Genomic DNA, 26,511 nt, shown 5'->3' with positions numbered 1-26,511 from the left:
CCTATCAACATTGTAGCCAACACAATATAACAACTGTTTCTGCCCGGTTTCGAACCTGGGACCTTTCGCGTGTGAGGCGAACGTGATAACCACTACACTACAGAAACAGATACCTACAGTTGATTTTTCTGTAATGAAACTGCTCCGAACTGGCTATTCCATGGGCCTCTGGCTTTAGATTTCTTTCATGCAACCTGCCCGACATCCCTAGCTGAACGCTCGTACATGCCATGCAAGACCAGATGTTTGGTATTAGCTCAGACTGGGCAGGGCTGAAGCATGAGACTCTAGCAAAGAATTATCCACTACTGCAAAGAAAAAATTGATGTTGGTTTTGAAACGCAAACTTCAAAACAACTTGAAAAGAGTACCAAGAAAAGGGCTCGTCCGGGATTTGAACCCGGGACCTCTCGCACCCAAAGCGAGAATCATACCCCTAGACCAACGAGCCCTCAAAATCCTCTTACCTCTCAAAAGCTAATACCGGCTCTAAGCCCGCAATGAAGATCATGCTGGTATCTTTATGATGCTTGGTCTGTGAATACGCATGAAAGTCAGTCTCAACTTACCCTTTCTCAAACGATAGCACTATCATTTACAAGTGTCTCCTTTTATTCCGTCCCAGCTTTGGACACGTCTTACAGGAAGTCAGCCCTTATTTATATATTTCTTCAGTGGCTGAAGCTTAATGAGAAAGAGTAACAAGTTGTTCATAACAACATAAGAAACACATTGTGCATTTTCTCTTAAATACTCCTTCACTTTGTGCCAAAAGAAATACCAAGGTGAATACCTAGGCCACAGATTCAAGCTAAAGATCTTCCTGCTGAATGCAAGGTGCATTAAAAACTGCATATCGCTGGACTAAAGCATTCCTTGCATAGCCTCTAACATCATAACATAACTGAGCTGCTAGCAGCAAGCTAACCAATACCTTTCTGAAATGAGAATGACATGTGCTTATCTGCTCAATCAGTGCTCAATCAGGCTCGATCATGCGAGATTTAGAAAAGGTGGAAAGGGTCCAAGTGGATGCCCCTTCCTTTTTAGGGTGGGTCCTGCTGACTATCATAGGATTGCTTGTAAAAGTGGCCAGGGTCAGAGGAAAAGCTGCCAACACTTCTTAGCGTTCTCTATAGATGCAGCCATTTTCTGTGACTGTAATTTCGGCCTTTTCCCAGAAGTCTCTATTCTGCCTATGCAAATTAACAAAAGCAGTGCTTATTCCTCACTTGCTCAAATGTCCTTCCTGTCCAGAAAGCTCTGATTAAGCATGCTTATTTTCTTTTTCTGGGATATTTTAAATTGTTTCGCTGTCCAGTCTGTGGCAGTAGAAAGCTGCTTATGATGCCAGGTTTTGATGAATCCCCAAGGTACAAGTACAGAGGAATATATCAGTCTCTAGGATATGGAACTTTTAGCTAACACATCACAATATGTGATGCTTGCCAAGAAAACACTACATTCTGGAGCGCTGATGATCAGAACATTCTGCTCCTGAAGGATAGAAAAGACAGCTTGATTGAAATAAAGTCTGTTTATATTGACGCTCTCTCTCTCCCTATATATACATACATGCATACACACACACACACAGGTATGTCATGCATTTCTTCAGATTTGTTTCAACCATTTACCATTTATTGGAGAATCCCTACTTTTCAAGTGACTGCAAATGAAGTCATCTCTGGCACTTTTTGTGCAAAGTAAGAGACACACATGACACCTTTTTATAAAAGTCATCGGTTTCTTTGTTACTGTGTACTTTCAAAGCATGGGGCTTTCACACGTCAGGTAAACCTGATTACCACTACACAACAAAAGCAGATGCAGCTTTCTTATCTATGTCGTGATAGAACAGTTGTGAATTGAGTAGAAGAAGGGCCCTGATGTGATACTTATTACATGCAGCCTGTAAGATAGTCAAACATGCAGGCTAGGAAGGAAGATGCAAATATCAATGTATTAGAAAAACACCTAAAGGCGAGTGATATGCTTTCATTCATGCATGGCTAGGAAAAATCGCCATACTGTTGCAAACATTCTTACACCACCAACTGGAAATAAATGATTCTGACATTAAACGTAAAGGTGACAATGCATTTGTATCATCACCCTGAGAAGGATCATCTTGGAATTGAGCCGAGGGCCTCTGCACTCAAAGCCAGAAACACTCCACTAAAATAAGATTCCTGTTGGTGCCAACAATTCTCCATGTTAATGCTTGTTCTAGGTGAGCAGTGAACCGATTGCAGGGCTCTTTTGAAAGCAAGGTCTGAGAACCAACAGATACATCCACACGCCGATTACTTTAGTGTTTTGAGAGAATTCCCTTTCTTGGAACGAGATTGCATGAAATAATCTTCAGGGCTTGGACAATTCCATGGCAAAACGGCACCTATCAACATTGTAGCCAACACAATATAACAACTGTTTCTGCCCGGTTTCGAACCGGGGACCTTTCGCGTGTGAGGCGAACGTGATAACCACTACACTACAGAAACAGATACCTACAGTTGATTTTTCTGTAATGAAACTGCTCCGAACTGGCTATTCCATGGGCCTCTGGCTTTAGATTTCTTTCATGCAACCTGCCCGACATCCCTAGCTGAACGCTCGTACATGCCATGCAAGACCAGATGTTTGGTATTAGCTCAGACTGGGCAGGGCTGAAGCATGAGACTCTAGCAAAGAATTATCCACTACTGCAAAGAAAAAATTGATGTTGGTTTTGAAACGCAAACTTCAAAACAACTTGAAAAGAGTACCAAGAAAAGGGCTCGTCCGGGATTTGAACCCGGGACCTCTCGCACCCAAAGCGAGAATCATACCCCTAGACCAACGAGCCCTCAAAATCCTCTTACCTCTCAAAAGCTAATACCGGCTCTAAGCCCGCAATGAAGATCATGCTGGTATCTTTATGATGCTTGGTCTGTGAATACGCATGAAAGTCAGTCTCAACTTACCCTTTCTCAAACGATAGCACTATCATTTACAAGTGTCTCCTTTTATTCCGTCCCAGCTTTGGACACGTCTTACAGGAAGTCAGCCCTTATTTATATATTTCTTCAGTGGCTGAAGCTTAATGAGAAAGAGTAACAAGTTGTTCATAACAACATAAGAAACACATTGTGCATTTTCTCTCAAATACTCCTTCACTTTGTGCCAAAAGAAATACCAAGGTGAATACCTAGGCCACAGATTCAAGCTAAAGATCTTCCTGCTGAATGCAAGGCGCAATAAAAACTGCATATCGCTGGACTAAAGCATTCCTTGCATAGCCTCTAACATCATAACATAACTGAGCTGCTAGCAGCAAGCTAACCAATACCTTTCTGAAATGAGAATGACATGTGCTTATCTGCTCAATCAGTGCTCAATCAGGCTCGATCAGGCGAGATTTAGAAAAGGTGGAAAGGGTCCAAGTGGATGCCCCTTCCTTTTGAGGGTGGGTCCTGCTGACTATCATAGGATTGCTTGTAAAAGTGGCCAGGGTCAGAGGAAAAGCTGCCAACACTTCTTAGCGTTCTCTATAGATGCAGCCATTTTCTGTGACTGTAATTTCGGCCTTTTCCCAGAAGTCTCTATTCTGCCTATGCAAATTAACAAAAGCAGTGCTTATTCCTCACTTGCTCAAATGTCCTTCCTGTCCAGAAAGCTCTGATTAAGCATGCTTATTTTCTTTTTCTGGGATATTTTAAATTGTTTCGCTGTCCAGTCTGTGGCAGTAGAAAGCTGCTTATGATGCCAGGTTTTGATGAATCCCCAAGGTACAAGTACAGAGGAATATATCAGTCTCTAGGATATGGAACTTTTAGCTAACACATCACAATATGTGATGCTTGCCAAGAAAACACTACATTCTGGAGCGCTGATGATCAGAACATTCTGCTCCTGAAGGATAGAAAAGACAGCTTGATTGAAATAAAGTCTGTTTATATTGACGCTCTCTCTCTCCCTATATATACATACATGCATACACACACACACACAGGTATGTCATGCATTTCTTCAGATTTGTTTCAACCATTTACCATTTATTGGAGAATCCCTACTTTTCAAGTGACTGCAAATGAAGTCATCTCTGGCACTTTTTGTGCAAAGTAAGAGACACACATGACACCTTATTATAAAAGTCATCGGTTTCTTTGTTACTGTGTACTTTCAAAGCATGGGGCTTTCACACGTCAGGTAAACCTGATTACCACTACACAACAAAAGCAGATGCAGCTTTCTTATCTATGTCGTGATAGAACAGTTGTGAATTGAGTAGAAGAAGGGCCCTGATGTGATACTTATTACATGCAGCCTGTAAGATAGTCAAACATGCAGGCTAGGAAGGAAGATGCAAATATCAATGTATTAGAAAAACACCTAAAGGCGAGTGATATGCTTTCATTCATGCATGGCTAGGAAAAATCGCCATACTGTTGCAAACATTCTTACACCACCAACTGGAAATAAATGATTCTGACATTAAACGTAAAGGTGACAATGCATTTGTATCATCACCCTGAGAAGGATCATCTTGGAATTGAGCCGAGGGCCTCTGCACTCAAAGCCAGAAACACTCCACTAAAATAAGATTCCTGTTGGTGCCAACAATTCTCCATGTTAATGCTTGTTCTAGGTGAGCAGTGAACCGATTGCAGGGCTCTTTTGAAAGCAAGGTCTGAGAACCAACAGATACATCCACACGCCGATTACTTTAGTGTTTTGAGAGAATTCCCTTTCTTGGAACGAGATTGCATGAAATAATCTTCAGGGCTTGGACAATTCCATGGCAAAACGGCACCTATCAACATTGTAGCCAACACAATATAACAACTGTTTCTGCCCGGTTTCGAACCGGGGACCTTTCGCGTGTGAGGCGAACGTGATAACCACTACACTACAGAAACAGATACCTACAGTTGATTTTTCTGTAATGAAACTGCTCCGAACTGGCTATTCCATGGGCCTCTGGCTTTAGATTTCTTTCATGCAACCTGCCCGACATCCCTAGCTGAACGCTCGTACATGCCATGCAAGACCAGATGTTTGGTATTAGCTCAGACTGGGCAGGGCTGAAGCATGAGACTCTAGCAAAGAATTATCCACTACTGCAAAGAAAAAATTGATGTTGGTTTTGAAACGCAAACTTCAAAACAACTTGAAAAGAGTACCAAGAAAAGGGCTCGTCCGGGATTTGAACCCGGGACCTCTCGCACCCAAAGCGAGAATCATACCCCTAGACCAACGAGCCCTCAAAATCCTCTTACCTCTCAAAAGCTAATACCGGCTCTAAGCCCGCAATGAAGATCATGCTGGTATCTTTATGATGCTTGGTCTGTGAATACGCATGAAAGTCAGTCTCAACTTACCCTTTCTCAAACGATAGCACTATCATTTACAAGTGTCTCCTTTTATTCCGTCCCAGCTTTGGACACGTCTTACAGGAAGTCAGCCCTTATTTATATATTTCTTCAGTGGCTGAAGCTTAATGAGAAAGAGTAACAAGTTGTTCATAACAACATAAGAAACACATTGTGCATTTTCTCTCAAATACTCCTTCACTTTGTGCCAAAAGAAATACCAAGGTGAATACCTAGGCCACAGATTCAAGCTAAAGATCTTCCTGCTGAATGCAAGGCGCAATAAAAACTGCATATCGCTGGACTAAAGCATTCCTTGCATAGCCTCTAACATCATAACATAACTGAGCTGCTAGCAGCAAGCTAACCAATACCTTTCTGAAATGAGAATGACATGTGCTTATCTGCTCAATCAGTGCTCAATCAGGCTCGATCAGGCGAGATTTAGAAAAGGTGGAAAGGGTCCAAGTGGATGCCCCTTCCTTTTGAGGGTGGGTCCTGCTGACTATCATAGGATTGCTTGTAAAAGTGGCCAGGGTCAGAGGAAAAGCTGCCAACACTTCTTAGCGTTCTCTATAGATGCAGCCATTTTCTGTGACTGTAATTTCGGCCTTTTCCCAGAAGTCTCTATTCTGCCTATGCAAATTAACAAAAGCAGTGCTTATTCCTCACTTGCTCAAATGTCCTTCCTGTCCAGAAAGCTCTGATTAAGCATGCTTATTTTCTTTTTCTGGGATATTTTAAATTGTTTCGCTGTCCAGTCTGTGGCAGTAGAAAGCTGCTTATGATGCCAGGTTTTGATGAATCCCCAAGGTACAAGTACAGAGGAATATATCAGTCTCTAGGATATGGAACTTTTAGTTAACACATCACAATATGTGATGCTTGCCAAGAAAACACTACATTCTGGAGCGCTGATGATCAGAACATTCTGCTCCTGAAGGATAGAAAAGACAGCTTGATTGAAATAAAGTCTGTTTATATTGACGCTCTCTCTCTCCCTATATATACATACATGCATACACACACACACACAGGTATGTCATGCATTTCTTCAGATTTGTTTCAACCATTTACCATTTATTGGAGAATCCCTACTTTTCAAGTGACTGCAAATGAAGTCATCTCTGGCACTTTTTGTGCAAAGTAAGAGACACACATGACACCTTATTATAAAAGTCATCGGTTTCTTTGTTACTGTGTACTTTCAAAGCATGGGGCTTTCACACGTCAGGTAAACCTGATTACCACTACACAACAAAAGCAGATGCAGCTTTCTTATCTATGTCGTGATAGAACAGTTGTGAATTGAGTAGAAGAAGGGCCCTGATGTGATACTTATTACATGCAGCCTGTAAGATAGTCAAACATGCAGGCTAGGAAGGAAGATGCAAATATCAATGTATTAGAAAAACACCTAAAGGCGAGTGATATGCTTTCATTCATGCATGGCTAGGAAAAATCGCCATACTGTTGCAAACATTCTTACACCACCAACTGGAAATAAATGATTCTGACATTAAACGTAAAGGTGACAATGCATTTGTATCATCACCCTGAGAAGGATCATCTTGGAATTGAGCCGAGGGCCTCTGCACTCAAAGCCAGAAACACTCCACTAAAATAAGATTCCTGTTGGTGCCAACAATTCTCCATGTTAATGCTTGTTCTAGGTGAGCAGTGAACCGATTGCAGGGCTCTTTTGAAAGCAAGGTCTGAGAACCAACAGATACATCCACACGCCGATTACTTTAGTGTTTTGAGAGAATTCCCTTTCTTGGAACGAGATTGCATGAAATAATCTTCAGGGCTTGGACAATTCCATGGCAAAACGGCACCTATCAACATTGTAGCCAACACAATATAACAACTGTTTCTGCCCGGTTTCGAACCTGGGACCTTTCGCGTGTGAGGCGAACGTGATAACCACTACACTACAGAAACAGATACCTACAGTTGATTTTTCTGTAATGAAACTGCTCCGAACTGGCTATTCCATGGGCCTCTGGCTTTAGATTTCTTTCATGCAACCTGCCCGACATCCCTAGCTGAACGCTCGTACATGCCATGCAAGACCAGATGTTTGGTATTAGCTCAGACTGGGCAGGGCTGAAGCATGAGACTCTAGCAAAGAATTATCCACTACTGCAAAGAAAAAATTGATGTTGGTTTTGAAACGCAAACTTCAAAACAACTTGAAAAGAGTACCAAGAAAAGGGCTCGTCCGGGATTTGAACCCGGGACCTCTCGCACCCAAAGCGAGAATCATACCCCTAGACCAACGAGCCCTCAAAATCCTCTTACCTCTCAAAAGCTAATACCGGCTCTAAGCCCGCAATGAAGATCATGCTGGTATCTTTATGATGCTTGGTCTGTGAATACGCATGAAAGTCAGTCTCAACTTACCCTTTCTCAAACGATAGCACTATCATTTACAAGTGTCTCCTTTTATTCCGTCCCAGCTTTGGACACGTCTTACAGGAAGTCAGCCCTTATTTATATATTTCTTCAGTGGCTGAAGCTTAATGAGAAAGAGTAACAAGTTGTTCATAACAACATAAGAAACACATTGTGCATTTTCTCTTAAATACTCCTTCACTTTGTGCCAAAAGAAATACCAAGGTGAATACCTAGGCCACAGATTCAAGCTAAAGATCTTCCTGCTGAATGCAAGGTGCATTAAAAACTGCATATCGCTGGACTAAAGCATTCCTTGCATAGCCTCTAACATCATAACATAACTGAGCTGCTAGCAGCAAGCTAACCAATACCTTTCTGAAATGAGAATGACATGTGCTTATCTGCTCAATCAGTGCTCAATCAGGCTCGATCAGGCGAGATTTAGAAAAGGTGGAAAGGGTCCAAGTGGATGCCCCTTCCTTTTTAGGGTGGGTCCTGCTGACTATCATAGGATTGCTTGTAAAAGTGGCCAGGGTCAGAGGAAAAGCTGCCAACACTTCTTAGCGTTCTCTATAGATGCAGCCATTTTCTGTGACTGTAATTTCGGCCTTTTCCCAGAAGTCTCTATTCTGCCTATGCAAATTAACAAAAGCAGTGCTTATTCCTCACTTGCTCAAATGTCCTTCCTGTCCAGAAAGCTCTGATTAAGCATGCTTATTTTCTTTTTCTGGGATATTTTAAATTGTTTCGCTGTCCAGTCTGTGGCAGTAGAAAGCTGCTTATGATGCCAGGTTTTGATGAATCCCCAAGGTACAAGTACAGAGGAATATATCAGTCTCTAGGATATGGAACTTTTAGCTAACACATCACAATATGTGATGCTTGCCAAGAAAACACTACATTCTGGAGCGCTGATGATCAGAACATTCTGCTCCTGAAGGATAGAAAAGACAGCTTGATTGAAATAAAGTCTGTTTATATTGACGCTCTCTCTCTCCCTATATATACATACATGCATACACACACACACACAGGTATGTCATGCATTTCTTCAGATTTGTTTCAACCATTTACCATTTATTGGAGAATCCCTACTTTTCAAGTGACTGCAAATGAAGTCATCTCTGGCACTTTTTGTGCAAAGTAAGAGACACACATGACACCTTTTTATAAAAGTCATCGGTTTCTTTGTTACTGTGTACTTTCAAAGCATGGGGCTTTCACACGTCAGGTAAACCTGATTACCACTACACAACAAAAGCAGATGCAGCTTTCTTATCTATGTCGTGATAGAACAGTTGTGAATTGAGTAGAAGAAGGGCCCTGATGTGATACTTATTACATGCAGCCTGTAAGATAGTCAAACATGCAGGCTAGGAAGGAAGATGCAAATATCAATGTATTAGAAAAACACCTAAAGGCGAGTGATATGCTTTCATTCATGCATGGCTAGGAAAAATCGCCATACTGTTGCAAACATTCTTACACCACCAACTGGAAATAAATGATTCTGACATTAAACGTAAAGGTGACAATGCATTTGTATCATCACCCTGAGAAGGATCATCTTGGAATTGAGCCGAGGGCCTCTGCACTCAAAGCCAGAAACACTCCACTAAAATAAGATTCCTGTTGGTGCCAACAATTCTCCATGTTAATGCTTGTTCTAGGTGAGCAGTGAACCGATTGCAGGGCTCTTTTGAAAGCAAGGTCTGAGAACCAACAGATACATCCACACGCCGATTACTTTAGTGTTTTGAGAGAATTCCCTTTCTTGGAACGAGATTGCATGAAATAATCTTCAGGGCTTGGACAATTCCATGGCAAAACGGCACCTATCAACATTGTAGCCAACACAATATAACAACTGTTTCTGCCCGGTTTCGAACCGGGGACCTTTCGCGTGTGAGGCGAACGTGATAACCACTACACTACAGAAACAGATACCTACAGTTGATTTTTCTGTAATGAAACTGCTCCGAACTGGCTATTCCATGGGCCTCTGGCTTTAGATTTCTTTCATGCAACCTGCCCGACATCCCTAGCTGAACGCTCGTACATGCCATGCAAGACCAGATGTTTGGTATTAGCTCAGACTGGGCAGGGCTGAAGCATGAGACTCTAGCAAAGAATTATCCACTACTGCAAAGAAAAAATTGATGTTGGTTTTGAAACGCAAACTTCAAAACAACTTGAAAAGAGTACCAAGAAAAGGGCTCGTCCGGGATTTGAACCCGGGACCTCTCGCACCCAAAGCGAGAATCATACCCCTAGACCAACGAGCCCTCAAAATCCTCTTACCTCTCAAAAGCTAATACCGGCTCTAAGCCCGCAATGAAGATCATGCTGGTATCTTTATGATGCTTGGTCTGTGAATACGCATGAAAGTCAGTCTCAACTTACCCTTTCTCAAACGATAGCACTATCATTTACAAGTGTCTCCTTTTATTCCGTCCCAGCTTTGGACACGTCTTACAGGAAGTCAGCCCTTATTTATATATTTCTTCAGTGGCTGAAGCTTAATGAGAAAGAGTAACAAGTTGTTCATAACAACATAAGAAACACATTGTGCATTTTCTCTCAAATACTCCTTCACTTTGTGCCAAAAGAAATACCAAGGTGAATACCTAGGCCACAGATTCAAGCTAAAGATCTTCCTGCTGAATGCAAGGCGCAATAAAAACTGCATATCGCTGGACTAAAGCATTCCTTGCATAGCCTCTAACATCATAACATAACTGAGCTGCTAGCAGCAAGCTAACCAATACCTTTCTGAAATGAGAATGACATGTGCTTATCTGCTCAATCAGTGCTCAATCAGGCTCGATCAGGCGAGATTTAGAAAAGGTGGAAAGGGTCCAAGTGGATGCCCCTTCCTTTTGAGGGTGGGTCCTGCTGACTATCATAGGATTGCTTGTAAAAGTGGCCAGGGTCAGAGGAAAAGCTGCCAACACTTCTTAGCGTTCTCTATAGATGCAGCCATTTTCTGTGACTGTAATTTCGGCCTTTTCCCAGAAGTCTCTATTCTGCCTATGCAAATTAACAAAAGCAGTGCTTATTCCTCACTTGCTCAAATGTCCTTCCTGTCCAGAAAGCTCTGATTAAGCATGCTTATTTTCTTTTTCTGGGATATTTTAAATTGTTTCGCTGTCCAGTCTGTGGCAGTAGAAAGCTGCTTATGATGCCAGGTTTTGATGAATCCCCAAGGTACAAGTACAGAGGAATATATCAGTCTCTAGGATATGGAACTTTTAGCTAACACATCACAATATGTGATGCTTGCCAAGAAAACACTACATTCTGGAGCGCTGATGATCAGAACATTCTGCTCCTGAAGGATAGAAAAGACAGCTTGATTGAAATAAAGTCTGTTTATATTGACGCTCTCTCTCTCCCTATATATACATACATGCATACACACACACACACAGGTATGTCATGCATTTCTTCAGATTTGTTTCAACCATTTACCATTTATTGGAGAATCCCTACTTTTCAAGTGACTGCAAATGAAGTCATCTCTGGCACTTTTTGTGCAAAGTAAGAGACACACATGACACCTTTTTATAAAAGTCATCGGTTTCTTTGTTACTGTGTACTTTCAAAGCATGGGGCTTTCACACGTCAGGTAAACCTGATTACCACTACACAACAAAAGCAGATGCAGCTTTCTTATCTATGTCGTGATAGAACAGTTGTGAATTGAGTAGAAGAAGGGCCCTGATGTGATACTTATTACATGCAGCCTGTAAGATAGTCAAACATGCAGGCTAGGAAGGAAGATGCAAATATCAATGTATTAGAAAAACACCTAAAGGCGAGTGATATGCTTTCATTCATGCATGGCTAGGAAAAATCGCCATACTGTTGCAAACATTCTTACACCACCAACTGGAAATAAATGATTCTGACATTAAACGTAAAGGTGACAATGCATTTGTATCATCACCCTGAGAAGGATCATCTTGGAATTGAGCCGAGGGCCTCTGCACTCAAAGCCAGAAACACTCCACTAAAATAAGATTCCTGTTGGTGCCAACAATTCTCCATGTTAATGCTTGTTCTAGGTGAGCAGTGAACCGATTGCAGGGCTCTTTTGAAAGCAAGGTCTGAGAACCAACAGATACATCCACACGCCGATTACTTTAGTGTTTTGAGAGAATTCCCTTTCTTGGAACGAGATTGCATGAAATAATCTTCAGGGCTTGGACAATTCCATGGCAAAACGGCACCTATCAACATTGTAGCCAACACAATATAACAACTGTTTCTGCCCGGTTTCGAACCGGGGACCTTTCGCGTGTGAGGCGAACGTGATAACCACTACACTACAGAAACAGATACCTACAGTTGATTTTTCTGTAATGAAACTGCTCCGAACTGGCTATTCCATGGGCCTCTGGCTTTAGATTTCTTTCATGCAACCTGCCCGACATCCCTAGCTGAACGCTCGTACATGCCATGCAAGACCAGATGTTTGGTATTAGCTCAGACTGGGCAGGGCTGAAGCATGAGACTCTAGCAAAGAATTATCCACTACTGCAAAGAAAAAATTGATGTTGGTTTTGAAACGCAAACTTCAAAACAACTTGAAAAGAGTACCAAGAAAAGGGCTCGTCCGGGATTTGAACCCGGGACCTCTCGCACCCAAAGCGAGAATCATACCCCTAGACCAACGAGCCCTCAAAATCCTCTTACCTCTCAAAAGCTAATACCGGCTCTAAGCCCGCAATGAAGATCATGCTGGTATCTTTATGATGCTTGGTCTGTGAATACGCATGAAAGTCAGTCTCAACTTACCCTTTCTCAAACGATAGCACTATCATTTACAAGTGTCTCCTTTTATTCCGTCCCAGCTTTGGACACGTCTTACAGGAAGTCAGCCCTTATTTATATATTTCTTCAGTGGCTGAAGCTTAATGAGAAAGAGTAACAAGTTGTTCATAACAACATAAGAAACACATTGTGCATTTTCTCTTAAATACTCCTTCACTTTGTGCCAAAAGAAATACCAAGGTGAATACCTAGGCCACAGATTCAAGCTAAAGATCTTCCTGCTGAATGCAAGGCGCATTAAAAACTGCATATCGCTGGACTAAAGCATTCCTTGCATAGCCTCTAACATCATAACATAACTGAGCTGCTAGCAGCAAGCTAACCAATACCTTTCTGAAATGAGAATGACATGTGCTTATCTGCTCAATCAGTGCTCAATCAGGCTCGATCAGGCGAGATTTAGAAAAGGTGGAAAGGGTCCAAGTGGATGCCCCTTCCTTTTTAGGGTGGGTCCTGCTGACTATCATAGGATTGCTTGTAAAAGTGGCCAGGGTCAGAGGAAAAGCTGCCAACACTTCTTAGCGTTCTCTATAGATGCAGCCATTTTCTGTGACTGTAATTTCGGCCTTTTCCCAGAAGTCTCTATTCTGCCTATGCAAATTAACAAAAGCAGTGCTTATTCCTCACTTGCTCAAATGTCCTTCCTGTCCAGAAAGCTCTGATTAAGCATGCTTATTTTCTTTTTCTGGGATATTTTAAATTGTTTCGCTGTCCAGTCTGTGGCAGTAGAAAGCTGCTTATGATGCCAGGTTTTGATGAATCCCCAAGGTACAAGTACAGAGGAATATATCAGTCTCTAGGATATGGAACTTTTAGCTAACACATCACAATATGTGATGCTTGCCAAGAAAACACTACATTCTGGAGCGCTGATGATCAGAACATTCTGCTCCTGAAGGATAGAAAAGACAGCTTGATTGAAATAAAGTCTGTTTATATTGACGCTCTCTCTCTCCCTATATATACATACATGCATACACACACACACACAGGTATGTCATGCATTTCTTCAGATTTGTTTCAACCATTTACCATTTATTGGAGAATCCCTACTTTTCAAGTGACTGCAAATGAAGTCATCTCTGGCACTTTTTGTGCAAAGTAAGAGACACACATGACACCTTTTTATAAAAGTCATCGGTTTCTTTGTTACTGTGTACTTTCAAAGCATGGGGCTTTCACACGTCAGGTAAACCTGATTACCACTACACAACAAAAGCAGATGCAGCTTTCTTATCTATGTCGTGATAGAACAGTTGTGAATTGAGTAGAAGAAGGGCCCTGATGTGATACTTATTACATGCAGCCTGTAAGATAGTCAAACATGCAGGCTAGGAAGGAAGATGCAAATATCAATGTATTAGAAAAACACCTAAAGGCGAGTGATATGCTTTCATTCATGCATGGCTAGGAAAAATCGCCATACTGTTGCAAACATTCTTACACCACCAACTGGAAATAAATGATTCTGACATTAAACGTAAAGGTGACAATGCATTTGTATCATCACCCTGAGAAGGATCATCTTGGAATTGAGCCGAGGGCCTCTGCACTCAAAGCCAGAAACACTCCACTAAAATAAGATTCCTGTTGGTGCCAACAATTCTCCATGTTAATGCTTGTTCTAGGTGAGCAGTGAACCGATTGCAGGGCTCTTTTGAAAGCAAGGTCTGAGAACCAACAGATACATCCACACGCCGATTACTTTAGTGTTTTGAGAGAATTCCCTTTCTTGGAACGAGATTGCATGAAATAATCTTCAGGGCTTGGACAATTCCATGGCAAAACGGCACCTATCAACATTGTAGCCAACACAATATAACAACTGTTTCTGCCCGGTTTCGAACCGGGGACCTTTCGCGTGTGAGGCGAACGTGATAACCACTACACTACAGAAACAGATACCTACAGTTGATTTTTCTGTAATGAAACTGCTCCGAACTGGCTATTCCATGGGCCTCTGGCTTTAGATTTCTTTCATGCAACCTGCCCGACATCCCTAGCTGAACGCTCGTACATGCCATGCAAGACCAGATGTTTGGTATTAGCTCAGACTGGGCAGGGCTGAAGCATGAGACTCTAGCAAAGAATTATCCACTACTGCAAAGAAAAAATTGATGTTGGTTTTGAAACGCAAACTTCAAAACAACTTGAAAAGAGTACCAAGAAAAGGGCTCGTCCGGGATTTGAACCCGGGACCTCTCGCACCCAAAGCGAGAATCATACCCCTAGACCAACGAGCCCTCAAAATCCTCTTACCTCTCAAAAGCTAATACCGGCTCTAAGCCCGCAATGAAGATCATGCTGGTATCTTTATGATGCTTGGTCTGTGAATACGCATGAAAGTCAGTCTCAACTTACCCTTTCTCAAACGATAGCACTATCATTTACAAGTGTCTCCTTTTATTCCGTCCCAGCTTTGGACACGTCTTACAGGAAGTCAGCCCTTATTTATATATTTCTTCAGTGGCTGAAGCTTAATGAGAAAGAGTAACAAGTTGTTCATAACAACATAAGAAACACATTGTGCATTTTCTCTCAAATACTCCTTCACTTTGTGCCAAAAGAAATACCAAGGTGAATACCTAGGCCACAGATTCAAGCTAAAGATCTTCCTGCTGAATGCAAGGCGCAATAAAAACTGCATATCGCTGGACTAAAGCATTCCTTGCATAGCCTCTAACATCATAACATAACTGAGCTGCTAGCAGCAAGCTAACCAATACCTTTCTGAAATGAGAATGACATGTGCTTATCTGCTCAATCAGTGCTCAATCAGGCTCGATCAGGCGAGATTTAGAAAAGGTGGAAAGGGTCCAAGTGGATGCCCCTTCCTTTTGAGGGTGGGTCCTGCTGACTATCATAGGATTGCTTGTAAAAGTGGCCAGGGTCAGAGGAAAAGCTGCCAACACTTCTTAGCGTTCTCTATAGATGCAGCCATTTTCTGTGACTGTAATTTCGGCCTTTTCCCAGAAGTCTCTATTCTGCCTATGCAAATTAACAAAAGCAGTGCTTATTCCTCACTTGCTCAAATGTCCTTCCTGTCCAGAAAGCTCTGATTAAGCATGCTTATTTTCTTTTTCTGGGATATTTTAAATTGTTTCGCTGTCCAGTCTGTGGCAGTAGAAAGCTGCTTATGATGCCAGGTTTTGATGAATCCCCAAGGTACAAGTACAGAGGAATATATCAGTCTCTAGGATATGGAACTTTTAGCTAACACATCACAATATGTGATGCTTGCCAAGAAAACACTACATTCTGGAGCGCTGATGATCAGAACATTCTGCTCCTGAAGGATAGAAAAGACAGCTTGATTGAAATAAAGTCTGTTTATATTGACGCTCTCTCTCTCCCTATATATACATACATGCATACACACACACACACAGGTATGTCATGCATTTCTTCAGATTTGTTTCAACCATTTACCATTTATTGGAGAATCCCTACTTTTCAAGTAACTGCAAATGAAGTCATCTCTGGCACTTTTTGTGCAAAGTAAGAGACACACATGACACCTTATTATAAAAGTCATCGGTTTCTTTGTTACTGTGTACTTTCAAAGCATGGGGCTTTCACACGTCAGGTAAACCTGATTACCACTACACAACAAAAGCAGATGCAGCTTTCTTATCTATGTCGTGATAGAACAGTTGTGAATTGAGTAGAAGAAGGGCCCTGATGTGATACTTATTACATGCAGCCTGTAAGATAGTCAAACATGCAGGCTAGGAAGGAAGATGCAAATATCAATGTATTAGAAAAACACCTAAAGGCGAGTGATATGCTTTCATTCATGCATGGCTAGGAAAAATCGCCATACTGTTGCAAACATTCTTACACCACCAACTGGAAATAAATGATTCTGACATTAAACGTAAAGGTGACAATGCATTTGTATCATCACCCTGAGAAGGATCATCTTGGAATTGAGCCGAGGGCCTCTGCACTCAAAGCCAGAAACACTCCACTAAAATAAGATTCCTGTTGGTGCCAACAATTCTCCATGTTAATGCTTGTTCTAGGTGAGCAGTGAACCGATTGCAGGGCTCTTTTGAAAGCAAGGTCTGAGAACCAACAGATACATCCACACGCCGATTACTTTAGTGTTTTGAGAGAATTCCCTTTCTTGGAACGAGATTGCATGAAATAATCTTCAGGGCTTGGACAATTCCATGGCAAAACGGCACCTATCAACATTGTAGCCAACACAATATAACAACTGTTTCTGCCCGGTTTCGAACCGGGGACCTTTCGCGTGTGAGGCGAACGTGATAACCACTACACTACAGAAACAGATACCTACAGTTGATTTTTCTGTAATGAAACTGCTCCGAACTGGCTATTCCATGGGCCTCTGGCTTTAGATTTCTTTCATGCAACCTGCCCGACATCCCTAGCTGAACGCTCGTACATGCCATGCAAGACCAGATGTTTGGTATTAGCTCAGACTGGGCAGGGCTGAAGCATGAGACTCTAGCAAAGAATTATCCACTACTGCAAAGAAAAAATTGATGTTGGTTTTGAAACGCAAACTTCAAAACAACTTGAAAAGAGTACCAAGAAAAGGGCTCGTCCGGGATTTGAACCCGGGACCTCTCGCACCCAAAGCGAGAATCATACCCCTAGACCAACGAGCCCTCAAAATCCTCTTACCTCTCAAAAGCTAATACCGGCTCTAAGCCCGCAATGAAGATCATGCTGGTATCTTTATGATGCTTGGTCTGTGAATACGCATGAAAGTCAGTCTCAACTTACCCTTTCTCAAACGATAGCACTATCATTTACAAGTGTCTCCTTTTATTCCGTCCCAGCTTTGGACACGTCTTACAGGAAGTCAGCCCTTATTTATATATTTCTTCAGTGGCTGAAGCTTAATGAGAAAGAGTAACAAGTTGTTCATAACAACATAAGAAACACATTGTGCATTTTCTCTCAAATACTCCTTCACTTTGTGCCAAAAGAAATACCAAGGTGAATACCTAGGCCACAGATTCAAGCTAAAGATCTTCCTGCTGAATGCAAGGCGCAATAAAAACTGCATATCGCTGGACTAAAGCATTCCTTGCATAGCCTCTAACATCATAACATAACTGAGCTGCTAGCAGCAAGCTAACCAATACCTTTCTGAAATGAGAATGACATGTGCTTATCTGCTCAATCAGTGCTCAATCAGGCTCGATCAGGCGAGATTTAGAAAAGGTGGAAAGGGTCCAAGTGGATGCCCCTTCCTTTTGAGGGTGGGTCCTGCTGACTATCATAGGATTGCTTGTAAAAGTGGCCAGGGTCAGAGGAAAAGCTGCCAACACTTCTTAGCGTTCTCTATAGATGCAGCCATTTTCTGTGACTGTAATTTCGGCCTTTTCCCAGAAGTCTCTATTCTGCCTATGCAAATTAACAAAAGCAGTGCTTATTCCTCACTTGCTCAAATGTCCTTCCTGTCCAGAAAGCTCTGATTAAGCATGCTTATTTTCTTTTTCTGGGATATTTTAAATTGTTTCGCTGTCCAGTCTGTGGCAGTAGAAAGCTGCTTATGATGCCAGGTTTTGATGAATCCCCAAGGTACAAGTACAGAGGAATATATCAGTCTCTAGGATATGGAACTTTTAGCTAACACATCACAATATGTGATGCTTGCCAAGAAAACACTACATTCTGGAGCGCTGATGATCAGAACATTCTGCTCCTGAAGGATAGAAAAGACAGCTTGATTGAAATAAAGTCTGTTTATATTGACGCTCTCTCTCTCCCTATATATACATACATGCATACACACACACACACAGGTATGTCATGCATTTCTTCAGATTTGTTTCAACCATTTACCATTTATTGGAGAATCCCTACTTTTCAAGTGACTGCAAATGAAGTCATCTCTGGCACTTTTTGTGCAAAGTAAGAGACACACATGACACCTTATTATAAAAGTCATCGGTTTCTTTGTTACTGTGTACTTTCAAAGCATGGGGCTTTCACACGTCAGGTAAACCTGATTACCACTACACAACAAAAGCAGATGCAGCTTTCTTATCTATGTCGTGATAGAACAGTTGTGAATTGAGTAGAAGAAGGGCCCTGATGTGATACTTATTACATGCAGCCTGTAAGATAGTCAAACATGCAGGCTAGGAAGGAAGATGCAAATATCAATGTATTAGAAAAACACCTAAAGGCGAGTGATATGCTTTCATTCATGCATGGCTAGGAAAAATCGCCATACTGTTGCAAACATTCTTACACCACCAACTGGAAATAAATGATTCTGACATTAAACGTAAAGGTGACAATGCATTTGTATCATCACCCTGAGAAGGATCATCTTGGAATTGAGCCGAGGGCCTCTGCACTCAAAGCCAGAAACACTCCACTAAAATAAGATTCCTGTTGGTGCCAACAATTCTCCATGTTAATGCTTGTTCTAGGTGAGCAGTGAACCGATTGCAGGGCTCTTTTGAAAGCAAGGTCTGAGAACCAACAGATACATCCACACGCCGATTACTTTAGTGTTTTGAGAGAATTCCCTTTCTTGGAACGAGATTGCATGAAATAATCTTCAGGGCTTGGACAATTCCATGGCAAAACGGCACCTATCAACATTGTAGCCAACACAATATAACAACTGTTTCTGCCCAGTTTCGAACCTGGGACCTTTCGCGTGTGAGGCGAACGTGATAACCACTACACTACAGAAACAGATACCTACAGTTGATTTTTCTGTAATGAAACTGCTCCGAACTGGCTATTCCATGGGCCTCTGGCTTTAGATTTCTTTCATGCAACCTGCCCGACATCCCTAGCTGAACGCTCGTACATGCCATGCAAGACCAGATGTTTGGTATTAGCTCAGACTGGGCAGGGCTGAAGCATGAGACTCTAGCAAAGAATTATCCACTACTGCAAAGAAAAAATTGATGTTGGTTTTGAAACGCAAACTTCAAAACAACTTGAAAAGAGTACCAAGAAAAGGGCTCGTCCGGGATTTGAACCCGGGACCTCTCGCACCCAAAGCGAGAATCATACCCCTAGACCAACGAGCCCTCAAAATCCTCTTACCTCTCAAAAGCTAATACCGGCTCTAAGCCCGCAATGAAGATCATGCTGGTATCTTTATGATGCTTGGTCTGTGAATACGCATGAAAGTCAGTCTCAACTTACCCTTTCTCAAACGATAGCACTATCATTTACAAGTGTCTCCTTTTATTCCGTCCCAGCTTTGGACACGTCTTACAGGAAGTCAGCCCTTATTTATATATTTCTTCAGTGGCTGAAGCTTAATGAGAAAGAGTAACAAGTTGTTCATAACAACATAAGAAACACATTGTGCATTTTCTCTTAAATACTCCTTCACTTTGTGCCAAAAGAAATACCAAGGTGAATACCTAGGCCACAGATTCAAGCTAAAGATCTTCCTGCTGAATGCAAGGCGCAATAAAAACTGCATATCGCTGGACTAAAGCATTCCTTGCATAGCCTCTAACATCATAACATAACTGAGCTGCTAGCAGCAAGCTAACCAATACCTTTCTGAAATGAGAATGACATGTGCTTATCTGCTCAATCAGTGCTCAATCAGGCTCGATCAGGCGAGATTTAGAAAAGGTGGAAAGGGTCCAAGTGGATGCCCCTTCCTTTTGAGGGTGGGTCCTGCTGACTATCATAGGATTGCTTGTAAAAGTGGCCAGGGTCAGAGGAAAAGCTGCCAACACTTCTTAGCGTTCTCTATAGATGCAGCCATTTTCTGTGACTGTAATTTCGGCCTTTTCCCAGAAGTCTCTATTCTGCCTATGCAAATTAACAAAAGCAGTGCTTATTCCTCACTTGCTCAAATGTCCTTCCTGTCCAGAAAGCTCTGATTAAGCATGCTTATTTTCTTTTTCTGGGATATTTTAAATTGTTTCGCTGTCCAGTCTGTGGCAGTAGAAAGCTGCTTATGATGCCAGGTTTTGATGAATCCCCAAGGTACAAGTACAGAGGAATATATCAGTCTCTAGGATATGGAACTTTTAGCTAACACATCACAATATGTGATGCTTGCCAAGAAAACACTACATTCTGGAGCGCTGATGATCAGAACATTCTGCTCCTGAAGGATAGAAAAGACAGCTTGATTGAAATAAAGTCTGTTTATATTGACGCTCTCTCTCTCCCTATATATACATACATGCATACACACACACACACAGGTATGTCATGCATTTCTTCAGATTTGTTTCAACCATTTACCATTTATTGGAGAATCCCTACTTTTCAAGTAACTGCAAATGAAGTCATCTCTGGCACTTTTTGTGCAAAGTAAGAGACACACATGACACCTTATTATAAAAGTCATCGGTTTCTTTGTTACTGTGTACTTTCAAAGCATGGGGCTTTCACACGTCAGGTAAACCTGATTACCACTACACAACAAAAGCAGATGCAGCTTTCTTATCTATGTCGTGATAGAACAGTTGTGAATTGAGTAGAAGAAGGGCCCTGATGTGATACTTATTACATGCAGCCTGTAAGATAGTCAAACATGCAGGCTAGGAAGGAAGATGCAAATATCAATGTATTAGAAAAACACCTAAAGGCGAGTGATATGCTTTCATTCATGCATGGCTAGGAAAAATCGCCATACTGTTGCAAACATTCTTACACCACCAACTGGAAATAAATGATTCTGACATTAAACGTAAAGGTGACAATGCATTTGTATCATCACCCTGAGAAGGATCATCTTGGAATTGAGCCGAGGGCCTCTGCACTCAAAGCCAGAAACACTCCACTAAAATAAGATTCCTGTTGGTGCCAACAATTCTCCATGTTAATGCTTGTTCTAGGTGAGCAGTGAACCGATTGCAGGGCTCTTTTGAAAGCAAGGTCTGAGAACCAACAGATACATCCACACGCCGATTACTTTAGTGTTTTGAGAGAATTCCCTTTCTTGGAACGAGATTGCATGAAATAATCTTCAGGGCTTGGACAATTCCATGGCAAAACGGCACCTATCAACATTGTAGCCAACACAATATAACAACTGTTTCTGCCCGGTTTCGAACCGGGGACCTTTCGCGTGTGAGGCGAACGTGATAACCACTACACTACAGAAACAGATACCTACAGTTGATTTTTCTGTAATGAAACTGCTCCGAACTGGCTATTCCATGGGCCTCTGGCTTTAGATTTCTTTCATGCAACCTGCCCGACATCCCTAGCTGAACGCTCGTACATGCCATGCAAGACCAGATGTTTGGTATTAGCTCAGACTGGGCAGGGCTGAAGCATGAGACTCTAGCAAAGAATTATCCACTACTGCAAAGAAAAAATTGATGTTGGTTTTGAAACGCAAACTTCAAAACAACTTGAAAAGAGTACCAAGAAAAGGGCTCGTCCGGGATTTGAACCCGGGACCTCTCGCACCCAAAGCGAGAATCATACCCCTAGACCAACGAGCCCTCAAAATCCTCTTACCTCTCAAAAGCTAATACCGGCTCTAAGCCCGCAATGAAGATCATGCTGGTATCTTTATGATGCTTGGTCTGTGAATACGCATGAAAGTCAGTCTCAACTTACCCTTTCTCAAACGATAGCACTATCATTTACAAGTGTCTCCTTTTATTCCGTCCCAGCTTTGGACACGTCTTACAGGAAGTCAGCCCTTATTTATATATTTCTTCAGTGGCTGAAGCTTAATGAGAAAGAGTAACAAGTTGTTCATAACAACATAAGAAACACATTGTGCATTTTCTCTCAAATACTCCTTCACTTTGTGCCAAAAGAAATACCAAGGTGAATACCTAGGCCACAGATTCAAGCTAAAGATCTTCCTGCTGAATGCAAGGCGCAATAAAAACTGCATATCGCTGGACTAAAGCATTCCTTGCATAGCCTCTAACATCATAACATAACTGAGCTGCTAGCAGCAAGCTAACCAATACCTTTCTGAAATGAGAATGACATGTGCTTATCTGCTCAATCAGTGCTCAATCAGGCTCGATCAGGCGAGATTTAGAAAAGGTGGAAAGGGTCCAAGTGGATGCCCCTTCCTTTTGAGGGTGGGTCCTGCTGACTATCATAGGATTGCTTGTAAAAGTGGCCAGGGTCAGAGGAAAAGCTGCCAACACTTCTTAGCGTTCTCTATAGATGCAGCCATTTTCTGTGACTGTAATTTCGGCCTTTTCCCAGAAGTCTCTATTCTGCCTATGCAAATTAACAAAAGCAGTGCTTATTCCTCACTTGCTCAAATGTCCTTCCTGTCCAGAAAGCTCTGATTAAGCATGCTTATTTTCTTTTTCTGGGATATTTTAAATTGTTTCGCTGTCCAGTCTGTGGCAGTAGAAAGCTGCTTATGATGCCAGGTTTTGATGAATCCCCAAGGTACAAGTACAGAGGAATATATCAGTCTCTAGGATATGGAACTTTTAGCTAACACATCACAATATGTGATGCTTGCCAAGAAAACACTACATTCTGGAGCGCTGATGATCAGAACATTCTGCTCCTGAAGGATAGAAAAGACAGCTTGATTGAAATAAAGTCTGTTTATATTGACGCTCTCTCTCTCCCTATATATACATACATGCATACACACACACACACAGGTATGTCATGCATTTCTTCAGATTTGTTTCAACCATTTACCATTTATTGGAGAATCCCTACTTTTCAAGTGACTGCAAATGAAGTCATCTCTGGCACTTTTTGTGCAAAGTAAGAGACACACATGACACCTTATTATAAAAGTCATCGGTTTCTTTGTTACTGTGTACTTTCAAAGCATGGGGCTTTCACACGTCAGGTAAACCTGATTACCACTACACAACAAAAGCAGATGCAGCTTTCTTATCTATGTCGTGATAGAACAGTTGTGAATTGAGTAGAAGAAGGGCCCTGATGTGATACTTATTACATGCAGCCTGTAAGATAGTCAAACATGCAGGCTAGGAAGGAAGATGCAAATATCAATGTATTAGAAAAACACCTAAAGGCGAGTGATATGCTTTCATTCATGCATGGCTAGGAAAAATCGCCATACTGTTGCAAACATTCTTACACCACCAACTGGAAATAAATGATTCTGACATTAAACGTAAAGGTGACAATGCATTTGTATCATCACCCTGAGAAGGATCATCTTGGAATTGAGCCGAGGGCCTCTGCACTCAAAGCCAGAAACACTCCACTAAAATAAGATTCCTGTTGGTGCCAACAATTCTCCATGTTAATGCTTGTTCTAGGTGAGCAGTGAACCGATTGCAGGGCTCTTTTGAAAGCAAGGTCTGAGAACCAACAGATACATCCACACGCCGATTACTTTAGTGTTTTGAGAGAATTCCCTTTCTTGGAACGAGATTGCATGAAATAATCTTCAGGGCTTGGACAATTCCATGGCAAAACGGCACCTATCAACATTGTAGCCAACACAATATAACAACTGTTTCTGCCCAGTTTCGAACCTGGGACCTTTCGCGTGTGAGGCGAACGTGATAACCACTACACTACAGAAACAGATACCTACAGTTGATTTTTCTGTAATGAAACTGCTCCGAACTGGCTATTCCATGGGCCTCTGGCTTTAGATTTCTTTCATGCAACCTGCCCGACATCCCTAGCTGAACGCTCGTACATGCCATGCAAGACCAGATGTTTGGTATTAGCTCAGACTGGGCAGGGCTGAAGCATGAGACTCTAGCAAAGAATTATCCACTACTGCAAAGAAAAAATTGATGTTGGTTTTGAAACGCAAACTTCAAAACAACTTGAAAAGAGTACCAAGAAAAGGGCTCGTCCGGGATTTGAACCCGGGACCTCTCGCACCCAAAGCGAGAATCATACCCCTAGACCAACGAGCCCTCAAAATCCTCTTACCTCTCAAAAGCTAATACCGGCTCTAAGCCCGCAATGAAGATCATGCTGGTATCTTTATGATGCTTGGTCTGTGAATACGCATGAAAGTCAGTCTCAACTTACCCTTTCTCAAACGATAGCACTATCATTTACAAGTGTCTCCTTTTATTCCGTCCCAGCTTTGGACACGTCTTACAGGAAGTCAGCCCTTATTTATATATTTCTTCAGTGGCTGAAGCTTAATGAGAAAGAGTAACAAGTTGTTCATAACAACATAAGAAACACATTGTGCATTTTCTCTTAAATACTCCTTCACTTTGTGCCAAAAGAAATACCAAGGTGAATACCTAGGCCACAGATTCAAGCTAAAGATCTTCCTGCTGAATGCAAGGTGCATTAAAAACTGCATATCGCTGGACTAAAGCATTCCTTGCATAGCCTCTAACATCATAACATAACTGAGCTGCTAGCAGCAAGCTAACCAATACCTTTCTGAAATGAGAATGACATGTGCTTATCTGCTCAATCAGTGCTCAATCAGGCTCGATCAGGCGAGATTTAGAAAAGGTGGAAAGGGTCCAAGTGGATGCCCCTTCCTTTTTAGGGTGGGTCCTGCTGACTATCATAGGATTGCTTGTAAAAGTGGCCAGGGTCAGAGGAAAAGCTGCCAACACTTCTTAGCGTTCTCTATAGATGCAGCCATTTTCTGTGACTGTAATTTCGGCCTTTTCCCAGAAGTCTCTATTCTGCCTATGCAAATTAACAAAAGCAGTGCTTATTCCTCACTTGCTCAAATGTCCTTCCTGTCCAGAAAGCTCTGATTAAGCATGCTTATTTTCTTTTTCTGGGATATTTTAAATTGTTTCGCTGTCCAGTCTGTGGCAGTAGAAAGCTGCTTATGATGCCAGGTTTTGATGAATCCCCAAGGTACAAGTACAGAGGAATATATCAGTCTCTAGGATATGGAACTTTTAGCTAACACATCACAATATGTGATGCTTGCCAAGAAAACACTACATTCTGGAGCGCTGATGATCAGAACATTCTGCTCCTGAAGGATAGAAAAGACAGCTTGATTGAAATAAAGTCTGTTTATATTGACGCTCTCTCTCTCCCTATATATACATACATGCATACACACACACACACAGGTATGTCATGCATTTCTTCAGATTTGTTTCAACCATTTACCATTTATTGGAGAATCCCTACTTTTCAAGTGACTGCAAATGAAGTCATCTCTGGCACTTTTTGTGCAAAGTAAGAGACACACATGACACCTTTTTATAAAAGTCATCGGTTTCTTTGTTACTGTGTACTTTCAAAGCATGGGGCTTTCACACGTCAGGTAAACCTGATTACCACTACACAACAAAAGCAGATGCAGCTTTCTTATCTATGTCGTGATAGAACAGTTGTGAATTGAGTAGAAGAAGGGCCCTGATGTGATACTTATTACATGCAGCCTGTAAGATAGTCAAACATGCAGGCTAGGAAGGAAGATGCAAATATCAATGTATTAGAAAAACACCTAAAGGCGAGTGATATGCTTTCATTCATGCATGGCTAGGAAAAATCGCCATACTGTTGCAAACATTCTTACACCACCAACTGGAAATAAATGATTCTGACATTAAACGTAAAGGTGACAATGCATTTGTATCATCACCCTGAGAAGGATCATCTTGGAATTGAGCCGAGGGCCTCTGCACTCAAAGCCAGAAACACTCCACTAAAATAAGATTCCTGTTGGTGCCAACAATTCTCCATGTTAATGCTTGTTCTAGGTGAGCAGTGAACCGATTGCAGGGCTCTTTTGAAAGCAAGGTCTGAGAACCAACAGATACATCCACACGCCGATTACTTTAGTGTTTTGAGAGAATTCCCTTTCTTGGAACGAGATTGCATGAAATAATCTTCAGGGCTTGGACAATTCCATGGCAAAACGGCACCTATCAACATTGTAGCCAACACAATATAACAACTGTTTCTGCCCGGTTTCGAACCGGGGACCTTTCGCGTGTGAGGCGAACGTGATAACCACTACACTACAGAAACAGATACCTACAGTTGATTTTTCTATAATGAAACTGCT

At 41.8% G+C, this 26,511-nt stretch overlaps 19 non-coding genes across 19 annotated transcripts; all 19 read right to left on the bottom strand.

Moving 5' to 3' along the window:
* Positions 1-379: 379 nt before the first annotated feature.
* TRNAP-UGG (transfer RNA proline (anticodon UGG)) lies at positions 380-451 on the bottom strand. The gene has a single exon. It is a non-coding gene; the product is annotated as a tRNA-Pro (tRNA).
* Positions 452-2,431: 1,980 nt separating this feature from the next.
* Positions 2,432-2,504, bottom strand: TRNAV-CAC (transfer RNA valine (anticodon CAC)). Its single transcript has one exon. It is a non-coding gene; the product is annotated as a tRNA-Val (tRNA).
* Positions 2,505-2,776: 272 nt separating this feature from the next.
* TRNAP-UGG (transfer RNA proline (anticodon UGG)) lies at positions 2,777-2,848 on the bottom strand. The gene has a single exon. It is a non-coding gene; the product is annotated as a tRNA-Pro (tRNA).
* Positions 2,849-4,828: 1,980 nt separating this feature from the next.
* TRNAV-CAC (transfer RNA valine (anticodon CAC)) lies at positions 4,829-4,901 on the bottom strand. The gene has a single exon. It is a non-coding gene; the product is annotated as a tRNA-Val (tRNA).
* Positions 4,902-5,173: 272 nt separating this feature from the next.
* TRNAP-UGG (transfer RNA proline (anticodon UGG)) lies at positions 5,174-5,245 on the bottom strand. The gene has a single exon. It is a non-coding gene; the product is annotated as a tRNA-Pro (tRNA).
* A 2,325-nt stretch (positions 5,246-7,570) lies between these two features.
* Positions 7,571-7,642, bottom strand: TRNAP-UGG (transfer RNA proline (anticodon UGG)). Its single transcript has one exon. It is a non-coding gene; the product is annotated as a tRNA-Pro (tRNA).
* A 1,980-nt stretch (positions 7,643-9,622) lies between these two features.
* Positions 9,623-9,695, bottom strand: TRNAV-CAC (transfer RNA valine (anticodon CAC)). The gene has a single exon. It is a non-coding gene; the product is annotated as a tRNA-Val (tRNA).
* A 272-nt stretch (positions 9,696-9,967) lies between these two features.
* On the bottom strand, positions 9,968-10,039 carry TRNAP-UGG (transfer RNA proline (anticodon UGG)). The gene has a single exon. It is a non-coding gene; the product is annotated as a tRNA-Pro (tRNA).
* A 1,980-nt stretch (positions 10,040-12,019) lies between these two features.
* Positions 12,020-12,092, bottom strand: TRNAV-CAC (transfer RNA valine (anticodon CAC)). Its single transcript has one exon. It is a non-coding gene; the product is annotated as a tRNA-Val (tRNA).
* Positions 12,093-12,364: 272 nt separating this feature from the next.
* TRNAP-UGG (transfer RNA proline (anticodon UGG)) lies at positions 12,365-12,436 on the bottom strand. Its single transcript has one exon. It is a non-coding gene; the product is annotated as a tRNA-Pro (tRNA).
* Positions 12,437-14,416: 1,980 nt separating this feature from the next.
* Positions 14,417-14,489, bottom strand: TRNAV-CAC (transfer RNA valine (anticodon CAC)). The gene has a single exon. It is a non-coding gene; the product is annotated as a tRNA-Val (tRNA).
* Positions 14,490-14,761: 272 nt separating this feature from the next.
* On the bottom strand, positions 14,762-14,833 carry TRNAP-UGG (transfer RNA proline (anticodon UGG)). Its single transcript has one exon. It is a non-coding gene; the product is annotated as a tRNA-Pro (tRNA).
* Positions 14,834-16,813: 1,980 nt separating this feature from the next.
* TRNAV-CAC (transfer RNA valine (anticodon CAC)) lies at positions 16,814-16,886 on the bottom strand. The gene has a single exon. It is a non-coding gene; the product is annotated as a tRNA-Val (tRNA).
* Positions 16,887-17,158: 272 nt separating this feature from the next.
* TRNAP-UGG (transfer RNA proline (anticodon UGG)) lies at positions 17,159-17,230 on the bottom strand. Its single transcript has one exon. It is a non-coding gene; the product is annotated as a tRNA-Pro (tRNA).
* Positions 17,231-19,555: 2,325 nt separating this feature from the next.
* On the bottom strand, positions 19,556-19,627 carry TRNAP-UGG (transfer RNA proline (anticodon UGG)). Its single transcript has one exon. It is a non-coding gene; the product is annotated as a tRNA-Pro (tRNA).
* A 1,980-nt stretch (positions 19,628-21,607) lies between these two features.
* TRNAV-CAC (transfer RNA valine (anticodon CAC)) lies at positions 21,608-21,680 on the bottom strand. Its single transcript has one exon. It is a non-coding gene; the product is annotated as a tRNA-Val (tRNA).
* A 272-nt stretch (positions 21,681-21,952) lies between these two features.
* TRNAP-UGG (transfer RNA proline (anticodon UGG)) lies at positions 21,953-22,024 on the bottom strand. Its single transcript has one exon. It is a non-coding gene; the product is annotated as a tRNA-Pro (tRNA).
* Positions 22,025-24,349: 2,325 nt separating this feature from the next.
* TRNAP-UGG (transfer RNA proline (anticodon UGG)) lies at positions 24,350-24,421 on the bottom strand. Its single transcript has one exon. It is a non-coding gene; the product is annotated as a tRNA-Pro (tRNA).
* Positions 24,422-26,401: 1,980 nt separating this feature from the next.
* On the bottom strand, positions 26,402-26,474 carry TRNAV-CAC (transfer RNA valine (anticodon CAC)). Its single transcript has one exon. It is a non-coding gene; the product is annotated as a tRNA-Val (tRNA).
* Positions 26,475-26,511: the final 37 nt, after the last annotated feature.

Source organism: Triturus cristatus, chromosome 8 (genome assembly GCF_964204655.1).
Source record: "Triturus cristatus chromosome 8, aTriCri1.1, whole genome shotgun sequence".
Classification (NCBI taxonomy): Eukaryota; Metazoa; Chordata; class Amphibia; order Caudata; family Salamandridae; genus Triturus; species Triturus cristatus.
This window is presented reverse-complemented; position numbering and strand designations above follow the sequence as displayed.